General features: G+C 36.2%; 2 pseudogenes; one reads left to right on the top strand and one right to left on the bottom strand.

Annotated features, from left to right (window-relative positions):
* Positions 1 to 145: 145 nt before the first annotated feature.
* Positions 146 to 3,321, top strand: LOC131801551 (DDB1- and CUL4-associated factor 10 homolog; annotated as a pseudogene).
* A 2,499-nt stretch (positions 3,322 to 5,820) lies between these two features.
* Positions 5,821 to 12,084, bottom strand: LOC131801546 (pre-mRNA-processing factor 39-like; annotated as a pseudogene).
* Between the last annotated feature and the right edge of the window lie 578 nt (positions 12,085 to 12,662).

Consider the following 12,662-nt stretch of genomic DNA (forward strand, 5'->3'; position numbering starts at 1 on the left):
TGTGATATGATCGTAATCATGGGTCTTACAAGTCAAACAATTGAAGATAGTTCTGAAATATGTTTCATCTTATCTAATATTGAAAATCTCCAACATTCATGGACTTAATTTTTTAAACATTTCTAATGTTTCTTTAGATTTTTAGATGAACGTGTTTGCCACTTGCTCCGATGATACAACAGTTGCTTTGTGGGATTTAATATTCCTGAAGAAGAAGGTTCGGAGTTTACATGGTCATTCAAATTGGGTGAAAATATTGAATATTCACACAAAGATATCTATTGGTGACATCTGGTTTCGATGGAAGCATATTTACATGGGACATTATTCCCACACAGAACAGGTCTTATATATCAAAAATTTTTCACACTCGGATTAATGCGCTGCCGCATTTCTCCAGATTGTACAAAACTGGTCATTTGTTCGACAGGAGCTATCTTATGATAATACATCATTTAGACTTGACCTCATTGCATAAGGATTTAATTGGATTTAGGGTAAGTTGCAGATATATGTTTTAAAATTTAAAAAAAAAGAATTTATATCAACATATTGGTATATACAGCCCAGCATTTATCGTTTAATGCAATGGGTCATCAGATATACCTCAAGCGGCCAAATTTGATCATGTATTTTCCAAGAAGCAAAAGAAAAATCGTGTTGAATTGGTGACCGATTTTCCCGAAGAAAACGATGCTGAAGTTATATTAGCTTTGCAAGTAAGTTTTCCTAAGGCTACTAGTAATATTAACTATGAAAGAATAAACAATTTTTCTGTTCTCTAGATCCATCCTTTAGGACACTCAATATTAGCCGTAATATAAGCTATGATGAGAACTGAATGGTCATATCCACGATATAAACGAAGAACCAACTGATATTACCACAGGTACAGGAGGAACATCAAAAGTCGAAAAGAAAGTAAATAGTCTGTGAGAGTGAAGATGAATCACAAAGTGGCATGGGTGCTGGTGGTGATGAAAGTGGCGATTTCTACAGTGATTTACTGTTCAGTATAAAAGCGTCGACAACGTGTATTAAGACTCGTCTTCCAGGACGTGGAGGTAAGTAAAATGAATATCTATATATAGGTGGTGTGACAATATGAACCGTCAGTTCAATAGTAGATTAATACAGGGTGAGATGAAAAAACTACAACAAACTTCAGACTACTGTCATTTCTAAGCCACTCATCCGACAGTTGTTAAAATTATTCCAGTGACAGCTCATTATATTGTTTAGAAGCGCATAAAAGCATTTTGTTGAGAATTGTCCAGAAAAAAAGTTATTCGTTATGGAATTCAAGCGTGATAGTGTGATTTTTGGCTATCGTTAGAGCACTCCAGAATTTAAATGTGAATAAATCGTTGGTGTCTCGTACCATCGCTCGTTATCGGGATACTGGTAGCGTAGTCCGACGTCAAGGAAGTGGACGGAAGAAAACAGCAACATCAGCAGAAAGGGTTCGAAAAGTAAATAAGCGACATAATCGAGACCCTCGTCACAGTGACCGAAAAATGGCTCGTGAGCTGAACATATCGAAATATCCCATTCGGCAAATATTGAATTCCAAAAAGTTCAAGAACTTACACGGCAACGGAAAGAAAATAGTCTCAAAAGAGCTAAAGAGTTGCTTCGCTTGGCCGAAAGTGGTGAACTGCCGAACTTGGTTTTCTCCGATGAGAAACATTAGTTGTCCAGCAGTTTGTGAACAAATAAAATGATCGTGTTTACTTGCCAAAGAGGTCAGCTTAAAATGTGCACCCTCGTTTGGCCGCCAGAACTTAAGCGCCGGCCATGGTGATGGTGTGGACCGCCATAACAGCCGATGGTCGCTCTCCGCTCGTATTAATCGACCGTGGCATCAGAATAAATGCCGAATATTATCGAGAAAATATTCTGGAGGGTGTAATATAGCCTTGGGCACGCAAACATTTTGGCCGCAGGCCTTGGGCATTCCAACAGGACTCAGCACCCGCCACTCAAGAATGATTTCAAAATGAGGTTCCTCGCTTCATTTCCAGTGCACAATGGCCACCAAAATCTCCGGATACCAATCCGTGAGGCTTTTGTGTCTGGAGTATTTTGGAAAGCAAGGTTGGCACTAAAAATACCAAAGTGTCGATCACCTCAAGCAAGCGCTTCGTCGGGATGGGCCAAAATACCGGAAAGCAAGATTGGCACTAAAAAATACCAAAGTGTCGATCACATCAAGCAAGCGCTCGCCGGGAATGTGACAAATACCGCAGAGCAACATCGGGCAGCGTGTGACGGTTTCATTGGCCGTTTGAAGGCCATAATTCGTGCCAAAGGTTACCAATTCGAACAAATCTAAACTTATTCTAAATTTGATGCTATTTCCGACATTTTTGCTTTCATTCAATAAAATTTACAAAAAAGACTTTGTTGCAGTTTTTTTATCTCACCCCGTGTATACGTGTGATTAAAAAAAATAATGAATAAAATTGTTGTTCGTTTTTTTCTTTTACACAGCACCACCCCTCCACCTCCAACTTTACCATCAGCATCGTCTTCTTCAGTTCCTCTACTGCAATAATACTGTCCCAAGTAGTCAACCCCAATCAACAACAGCTGCGGCGGCTGCAGCCTCAAATCAAACATTCGTCCCGACATTTGGCCGCTGAGTTTACTGTGCAGAAACGTGCAATACGCCAAAATCGCCCCCGTACTTCAAATGCCGTTACGGATATAATTATGTATATGCCATTAGCAGTGGCGTACTCCCAGCAATAGCTGCCTCTGCCTCCTCCAATCGCAGTGGCAATGATAGTACAAACAATCGTTCATCAGATTCCCCATCGAGAAGATCAGGGCGTTCGTATCGATCAGATGCAGCAGCGAATTCACCGATGGCAGCAGTACATCCGCAGTGATTCCCCACCGTATTTACCACTTGGTCGCATACGTGTGCGTCCATTAATCATACCACTGAAACGTAACAATTACTACAATCGGGAAAGGAAAATCTTTGAAATCCCAAAAAGCTAATGTATTACTTCAAGAACCCAACAAAGGTAAGGGATCATTAAAGAGCCGAGTTTTTCGGCTGATGGTCGTATTGTTTGCTCGCCCTATGACAATGGTGTACGATTGTTGGGCTATACGGAAACCAGTTTCAGAATATCCACAACATTTCAGGAAATCGAAACAATCAAACAAAGCCCCGCGCACCTATGTGTTTTGAAAGAACTGCGATGTCACGACGACAAGGTTCTTAGCACAAAATTCAGTCCAACAGAGCCATTGCTGGCAACCGGTTTGTAAAGTGGTAAAGTTGTTTGGTATCATCCGGTTTTGTAATTAAAAAAAAAATAATAATAATGCGACAATTTCTTCTCGTATTATTTTATATATCATATTTATTTTCATTTAAATCACATTTCCTTTTGAAATAACCTCCAATAGTTCTATGTAATATTTGTATTAAAAAATCGGTTATGGCTGATTTTACAAAACGCTAAGAACCCTTTTATAAATTAGACCGACCCTCTTTGGATTTTAATTGTAGACTTTTTAATATGTAAGGCAAAGAAAAACAAAATATGTTTAGTAATTTGAAATTATTTTTTTTCTTTTTGTATTTTAGCCAGCACCAACTACCGAAATATTTTTTGTTTGCACAATTTTCTCAATAAATATATACTGGTTACATTTCAACATTTTTCATGTGATGTTTTTTTTGTATTATGTCTTAATCTTGTGCAACCAATGAATCTTAAGGCATTGTTGTGTTTTGATTCTAAAATTTCTCGTTCTTAATATGTATAATTACAATTTTATAAAAAAAAACCCCTGCCCCCCAAAGAAAATCGTTTGAAAGTTGATTTTCAATACATCTATCTATAAGATAAGAAGTACATTAATTGGATATTAATATAAATAAAAACTGTTCGAAAATATACAAGTCGCATGTGTTTTTTTTACCGTGTTTTGGAGGCGAAGGCAGTCATCTGCTCGTTAAAAAGTTTTACTAAAGAACGGGGAGTAAACTTTATTTCACTTGCGAAAAAAACTGCATCTCGGCCGATGTTTAATCAATTTGACATACTTGCTTTAGACTAAATTCGAACGTGTGTCAAATTTATGCTATTCGTTCATAATAAACTTGAAATCGGGCGAAGATATATTCAAATGTGAACTCACCTCGAAAAAAAATAGAAACGTTATTTATCTGATATCTTTTACAAAATATCATCGAGTGTAATATATGGCTTTTGGCGGACGTAAACATCACATCGGATGAAGCAAATATATGCAGGGTGGGATAAAAAAAATTGCAACAAAATCAAACGCCATAATTTTTACATTTTTTTTTTAATTTTTATGAAATGAAATCAAAATTGTTCGAAATAGCATCAAATTTTAGAATAAGTTTAGATTTGTTCGAATTGGTCACTTTGTCACGAGTTATGGCCTTCAAACGGCCAATGAAACCGTCACACGTTGCCCGAATGTTGATCTGCGGGATTTTGGCTAATACCCGGCGAAGCGCTTGCTTGAGGTGATCGACACTTTGGTATTTTTTAGTGCTAACCTTGCCTTCCAAAATACTCCACAGACACAATAGTCCAACGGATTGTTATCCGGAGATTTTGGTGGTCATTGTGCACTGGAAATGAAGCAAGGAACCTCATTTTGAAAACATTCTTGGGTGGCGCGTGCTGAGTGCGATGGTGCTGAGTCCTGTTGGAATGCCCAAGGTCTGCGGCCAAAATGTTTGCGTGCCCAAGGCATTATTACACCCTCCAGAATATTTTCGCGATAATATTCGGCATTTATTCTGATGCCACGGAGAGCGACCATCGGCTGTTATGGCGGTCCACACCATCTCCATGGCCGGCGCTTAAGTTCTGGTGGCCAACGAGGGTGCACGTTTTAAGCTGACCTCTTTGGCAAGTAACACGATCATTTATTTGTTCACAAACTGCTGTTTCTCATCGGAGAAAACCAAATTCGGCAGTTCACCACTTTCGGCCAAGCGAAGCAACTCTTTAGCTCTTTTGAGACTATTTTCGGTAATAGATTTTCACCAAATTATGCAAACTAAGACAGATTTTAGTCGTATTCATCCAATCGGACGAAGATTTATGGGAGTTATATACAAATCTTAACCGATCTTGGCAACATTTGGTTAAGGTATTTTTACATTGAATATGTTTTCGTTTATATCTGACCCTATTTTCTTGACATTCAAAACTCATCCTATTTGGGCGAAAAAATATATGAAGACACGTCTTAATCTGATCCGATTGTCACCAAAAGTTTATGAACAGGCAGACGGTCGGACTTGAATCTATAAATCGACTAAAAATGTGATTGTTGTGTAAAAATAAACTATGGGTTTATCTTGTTTTCTTTTGCATGTTATTACAAACAAATTCAGGGTATTATGTCTTAATAACCAAATAAACAAATGGACAGCAAGTTTAAAATTCTTTTTGTGTACGTTAGTATTTATTTCTCTATTATATTATTATTGTTTAAAAGCAATTTTAAAAATTGTTAGCATTTACTGTGTTTTTTTTTAATACCATACCATTAAGCTCTGATTAAAGACAATTTGTCTTGTGTAAACTCCAGGTTAGATTAAAAATCTCATTGTATTATAGAATTGCAATTTTTATAAGTAAATTTTAGTTCTTACCTGTTACAAACTGAGGCTCTCTTGAAAACGAAAAAAGGCGATTTTGGTTGTACTAAATTTTATTATTCTTTGCTGTGATTTGTAGATATTCTGCTTGATATTCCAGTACGAACGATGAAGAATCGAAAAAAACGAAGTAACGAATAAAATCATGCCGATAGCGAGTTTGGTTTTTTTTTTTTTTTTTTTTTTTTGTTTTCTTTCTCTCTTGTTTTATATTTGAACAACGAATAAAAACTTACGATTATAAATAAGATAAATTGTGTCAAATAAAGCAAAAATTAACGTCGAAGGTGCGAGAATAATATTTATAAACAAGATTATGTGGCAGAAACAGAGGTAATAATAGATTATAGGAAATGAAAGTGTGTCAATTATATAGAATATATAATAATATATATATATAAAATTAAGGGCTTGTGAATTCTTGCATGGGGATGCATCATTTATGCATCCCCCAAATATAATCTTGTTGAGGTTTTTGTTTACGACTAATAATAGACAAAAAAAAGTCATAATTATTTTATAATTATTGTATATATAGAGTAAACTACTAATGTTGTTATTGTTATTGATTTGTATATTTCATATCGTAATCTAGACTTGGATTTTCAAATATAATTGGTATAGCCACTCCATTGGCCATAACCGCTATAACCGGTGTTGTACTGCCAATGGTTATAGTAACTGTCATACGATGATTGTGGGGATATGAACCGCTGTTTTGCTGGCCATAATATGCTGCTGAATTGTTAGAACCATAATAACTACCCGATGCTCCCGAGGAACCATTGTTATAACCTGACTGCGCAGCGCTAGATTGGCAGAGGCATCTTTATGACCTGTTGATTTTCGACTGGGACTTGAGTCACTGTAATAAAGAAAGAAACATTTAGTATATACATTTATATAATATATAAATACTTTAAAAAATATTATTTTATCATATACAAAAATATAATGCTATTTTGATAATTTCACTACACAACTTACCGCTTCTTTTGGCTTCGTTGGCCTTATTCAAGGCCAATTGTAGAGCTCTTTGGGCTTCCTGCAAACCTTTTGCCGTACTACCAAAATCCTCCAAAAACTCCACTTTACGTTGGGCAAACAGCACCTTCTGTTCTGGTTCGATATTTTCACGTGCCATAAATTTATCCATAATTAGCACTACTTCATCTTCGTCCACAATGGTCTTTGCAAGGCCAAATCTATCATTTGTAAGGCTACCCGAGTGTTGGCATTATCTTTCTCCAAGGCTTGACGTAAACACCTTCAGGCCAGCCTCCAAGTCGTGACATATTTTGTTCAAGAATCGTGCATATTTGATGGCCAAACTACCGGCAATGTTCTTATTCTTTGCTGTGGCTATATAGTGTTCATACAATGTTTTACATTTTCATTATCGCCACGACGACGTTCAATGTTAATGCGCCTATAGGCCACCTGTAGCAGATTTGGTACTCTGTTTTCCAAATTTACTAGAATTTCAGCAGCTTTGTCGAAATTCGACTGGCATTCTTCGAAGGCAGACCACATTAGATGTAAACTGGGCTTGTCGGGATGATGTATTTCACATGCCCGTCGGAAAACATCGCTTAAAATCGCCGGTATACCTGGCTCATGTAGTATTGTTTCCAAATAACGTATCATCTTCAGCCAGAATTCATCGTACAAAGCACATGCAATTAAACAACGTTCAAACAGAACCATATTCTTTTACGATCGCCCTTTTCAATTTCAAAGTCGAGATAGTCTTTCCAGTTTTTCAGTTGGCATCTTTCCAGTGGTTTTACATGGAAATAGGGTCTTTTGATGCCTTCTTCGAAGGTCCAGCGGGCAGTTACAGCGGCCACTGTGCTTTTGTGTAATTTACGTCGTATTGATATGACTTTATCTTTTATTGAGGACATTTCTTCATCAGTCAGGGTAGACAAATCGCTGAGATCTTCAGTAGATGATTTCTTTTCTTCAATATCGCTGGTCTCGGTGGGAGCATCGACAGCCATTGGTTCCGCAGAACCAGTTTCTGTATCTTTGGCCGATGACTCATCTTTTGGGTCCCTATCCCTGGACGATGATTCATGTTCCTTATCTTTTGAACTACCGCGACGAGACTTTGACTTGGACGAAGATGATTTTGACGAAGAGGATGATTCTTTTAACTCGCCACGAATTTTTATTATTTCCTCGGGCTTAATGGTACTTGTGAGGGAGTGTTGAGTTATTAAATCTTGAAAACTAAAAAATAAATGTGAATTTTCTTTGTTTTATGATTTAAAATCCAGTTTATCTTACTTGTCAAAGTGACCGCTATAACCCTGCGTGGGTATGGCCAGCAAACGGTCATATATGCCAACCATGTGTTTATATCTTTTAGCTTCACTCTCCCATTTCAAATAGGGCATCCCAAAGTTTGTCTGAACGAAACTCCAAGCCACAGGCTTGTATCGCCCGTTCAAACTGCGATCGTATGTAGGCTTCATCATCGGATTGTGTGCTCTTAACATGTGATAATAATGTATCCACAAGTCCACCGACAAAGGTATTGCCTCCAAACCACGTTCAAATACCTAAATTTTATTTGATTCGATATTTAAATGGTTGTGAGGAGATATGTTTTAAGGGGAGGTCGGGGAGATTGATTGAAAAGAAACCAGAAAGAGAAAAAAAGAGATTTTTGATATGTGTTTAGTGGAATATGTACTTCACGGATACTTAACTGTTTTGCAACTGTCTTATTCATTTTAAGGGTGGGTGGTAGTAGTGAGTCTACAGACAATTTGCAAATGTTTGTATGTGCTAATGTGTGTGTGCTTGTATAAGAGAATTACGGATAATGAAATACTGATAAAAGTGATAGGTTGGAGATACATAAGATATTATCTCATCAATCTTAAAATATCGGCAAATTCAATTAAGTTTTGAAACAAGAAATATATGATTTAGCCCTTGATCCATGGATTTTTTTCTCAATAGAAACAAATTCATGTTAAATACTAAAAATCTCTCTTTGGATTTGTAAAACGCCAATAAAAGTCTCATTTTTTAACATAATATTTTTAATGTTCAAAAGGGGAAAGTATGCAAATCTATGAATAGTTCCAAATAACCCTGTATGCGTCTTACGATTCATCTTGATTTTGAATCTATTTCAGTAAAGAAATTATAGATGTTTGGGATTTAGACCATATTCACATTTAGAAACCTTATGAATTTTACATAAATGTGAACATACGTTAAGTTTTGATTAATTATCACAAAAATATGCCGGAAATCGAGTATTAAGCTTTTGGATTTAAATGCTTCTCCCAGCCCATATGTGGCGGAAGATGATAAGCTTTTAATCCTCATAACAGGAAAGTGGAGTAGTACTTCAACAGAGCTGAACGAATCTGAATTTAATTTTGCGATGTTACAAGATTATCAATACACATTTGTTTCCCAATTTTATTCAAACGTCCTACGGCACTTTCATTTCACACAATTTAACGCATGAAATTGCACTTTTACGATATTATAAGATTCACGAGGAATGTGTTACAAATGATTTCGTTATAACTCACACACAACACACATATACAATTTAATTGTCTTAATGTAGACTGCGCTTTAGGGGCTGTGATTTCAGCAAGTAATTAAAAATAATTTATTTAAAATAGTTATATCAGCATAAACTAACTTATTCCATAGAAGCAAATTGTAAGAACTTGCTTGTATAATATAATTTCACTTTAAACTCCATTTGTACTTACGCCTGGATTGTAAATGTTATTTGTAATTTTTAACTATATTTCAGTTCTTTTTCATTTTAACACAAACTTCTTTTTGAAAACGAAATACTATTTTTTTTATCAAAAATTATTGGAAAATTAAAAATAAATAAAACGTGCAGTTCTAAACGATCGAAATTGCAAAATGACTTTGTAAATGAAAAAAAAAGACACCGAACACATTTTCAAGTAGCACCAAAATCCCAAAAGTATCCTTATATTTTTTATACAAGTCTGTTCACTTTCATGTATATATATAAAATAAAAACTAAATAAAAAATCCGAATTCCAGTCATCCGGTCACCTCTTCTCTGTTATTGTTGAAAGTTTCTGTTGAATGTTTTCTTGGTTTGTTTTTACTTTTTTTATTTATTAACGAATATTTTATTAATATATAATAAATTCCATTATGCAAAATACAACGTATTTCAAAAACTGTATTTGATTGTGATCTGAATGTACTCACCGCATTGCAGTTCGCCTTGATACCCTTGCGTTTCTCATAGTCGGCATATTTACGCCAGTAACCATAGCAATAGGGATAATGTGACAAAAATGCATCATAAGCCTCTCTGGCTGCTTCAGCGTCAGACTATGTGAAAAATATACACAATAAAAATGAACTTACGTTTCTACAAATTTGCATAAATACCTACCTCATTGTCTACATATTGAAGTAAATATGTCCAACCAGTAAAATCGGCAGGATCGGTTTTGACGGCACGCCAATATTTATCCAAATCTGGTAGTTTCTTCCGTTCTTTTTCTTTATCAGTTTCACGTTCCTTATCTTTCTCTTTATCCTTGCTGCTGCCAGAACTACTTCGTTCCTTGTCTTTTTCGCGTTCCTTTTCTCTGTGTCTATCTTGTCCCTGGTCTCTGTTTCTAAAATTAGAAGTTGTTTACTAATTTCTATCAAACACAAAACTTTTTAAATACCTACCACCCTCAATTTTAGCCTTCTTTTCAGTGGGACCTGGCGAGTCGTTACTTTCACTAGTTGGGCTCATGGGATTGTATTCTTCATCTTTCTTAGTTGATGCCGAATCAACTTCTTCTTTACCAGATCCATCCTGGACCTTTCGTTTTTTAGCTGAACTTTCATTGGGCGAGGGACTACGTTTTTCAGCGGCCGCTGGTAATTCATCCTCGGATATAACTTCAGCGTCAGGTGGTATCTCGGCACGTTGTGGCGCTGGTAATTCTTCATCTGACACTTCTTCGGCGTCATTAATTTCCGGTTTGGTGGGCAGGGGAAGTTCGTCTTCCGAAATTATTTCCGTGTTTTGTATGTAGCATCACTTATATCACCACCGGACATGGGAATGTCACTTACAATGGCAGGCTCTGACAGGGAATCTTCTGAATCCATTTTTTCACAATTGTCTATGACATCATTGTGATTAAGAACCTTGCTTCAAAGTTTTCTTTTTCAGAATCACCGCCTCCAACCGAAGGCAAACTGTTGGCATTGTCTCCTGCTAAGGAAGCAAGTAGAGAGTTTTCCTGCGCATTCTGTTGATTTTCATCAGTATTGACTTTATCATTTTCTTGATTGTCAGCCAAATCTTCCGAAGTTTCTGAATGGCCACCTTCAGGTCCGAATGGAAACGAAGAGGATTTTTCATCTAGATTAGCATCGGACAAAATAATAGCATTTTCTTCCCCAGAAACATAATTTGTTTCCTCCTCTACATTTGTGGCTACTTGCTGTTGCTGTGACTGGCTTCGGTCTTGTTCATTATCAATTAATCCGACACCCTGTGCAGCCTCAGCTATCATCTCGGCAATAAAGTTTGATTGCTGTTCTTGATCTTCGGTTTGTTGTCGATCGTCTCCCCTCTCTTCGATGGGCAATTCGTTCAACTGAAACAATATCAAAAATGTTTGTGGTTAGTTGTAAAAATAGGTGTAAGTACACATATTTCACATAATTTTCTAGAAAATTGAAGTCAGATGGCCCTTGCAAATAATCACATAATTCTTTCAACTTCTATTCCAACTCAATGCAATAGACATTGTAAGAAATTAATCATATGCATATGGAACAACGCCACATATGCACACGACTGTAAATGCAAAAGTGTTCATCACTATTTTCAAGATTCTTATCAAACAGTTTAAGTATCGGGTTATCGTTATATTTACCTCCTCTTGTTCCCGTTGGGATTTCCTTGTACGCCTGGTGGCTCTAGCAGGTGATGCTTGGGTATGTATTGTTGTTGAGGACCGTCTTCCAGAACGTGTTCGGCGTCCTTCAAATAAAATAAATTAAATATTATTACCACAACCGTTTTCTTAATGAGTATATAATTATTGTCCATATATACATTAGTTCTCAGCAGTTACACACAAAATTCTATCTCACGTTGCTTACAAAGCTGTCACACACAATACATGTGTGTATGTGCGTCGAGGTTGTCATGGGTGTCTTTTTTCCCTCTGTATTTCATTAATATTTTACAAATTTCATTTACGAAATATACGTGGACGCAAATAAGACACTTTGGATATTTTGTTGCGATCCTGCCTATCAAAAAACTTACCCGAATTTTCATTTTCCTGTAAAACGTTTCCTTCTTCAGCAGACGCCATTTTTATGCAATATCGGCGTGTTTGACAAGTTGTGTCAACTATTTGACAACACTAAATAGTAGTGATGAGGTTTTTGTGGTTATAGAATGATTGTTATTGCAAATGCGTATTGAGTAATTTGGTAATCGAATATATGAAGTAGCGGTGACTTATGGTCTGTTCCATGGCAGAAGAATACGGGTAGATGTATCAACCCTTGGGAACATTGACATGTCAAAAAAATTTTAAATCTCTTTTCAAATATAAGTATATTTTTATATGTTTTCTTATACGACGTCATTCGGAGGTTATTATAATACGCGTTTTTCAACAATTTTTTGCAAATTCAAATAATTTTTCATTCAACATTTTCAATTCCAATATTGGTTTGACAGTTCATTGTCCCAGCAGCTGTGTCGATGCGTATACCTATATTATTCTACCATGGTCTGTTCCAGAAATTCAAGAATGCATGGTACAAAAAAATGGTAAGTTAGAGCTACCAGCTGATTACATTTTTTTCTAAGTGTGCCGACTTCTGCCAATTAAGTGTATTTATTTATTGTTTTGAAAAATAAAAACAAATTGAATTGCGGGGCGCGCATTAATGATATTAACCAGATTTGCCACGGAATTGAAAGATTGACCAC

The sequence above is a fragment of the Musca domestica genome, unplaced genomic scaffold (assembly GCF_030504385.1).
Source record: "Musca domestica strain aabys unplaced genomic scaffold, Musca_domestica.polishedcontigs.V.1.1 167, whole genome shotgun sequence".
Classification (NCBI taxonomy): Eukaryota; Metazoa; Arthropoda; class Insecta; order Diptera; family Muscidae; genus Musca; species Musca domestica.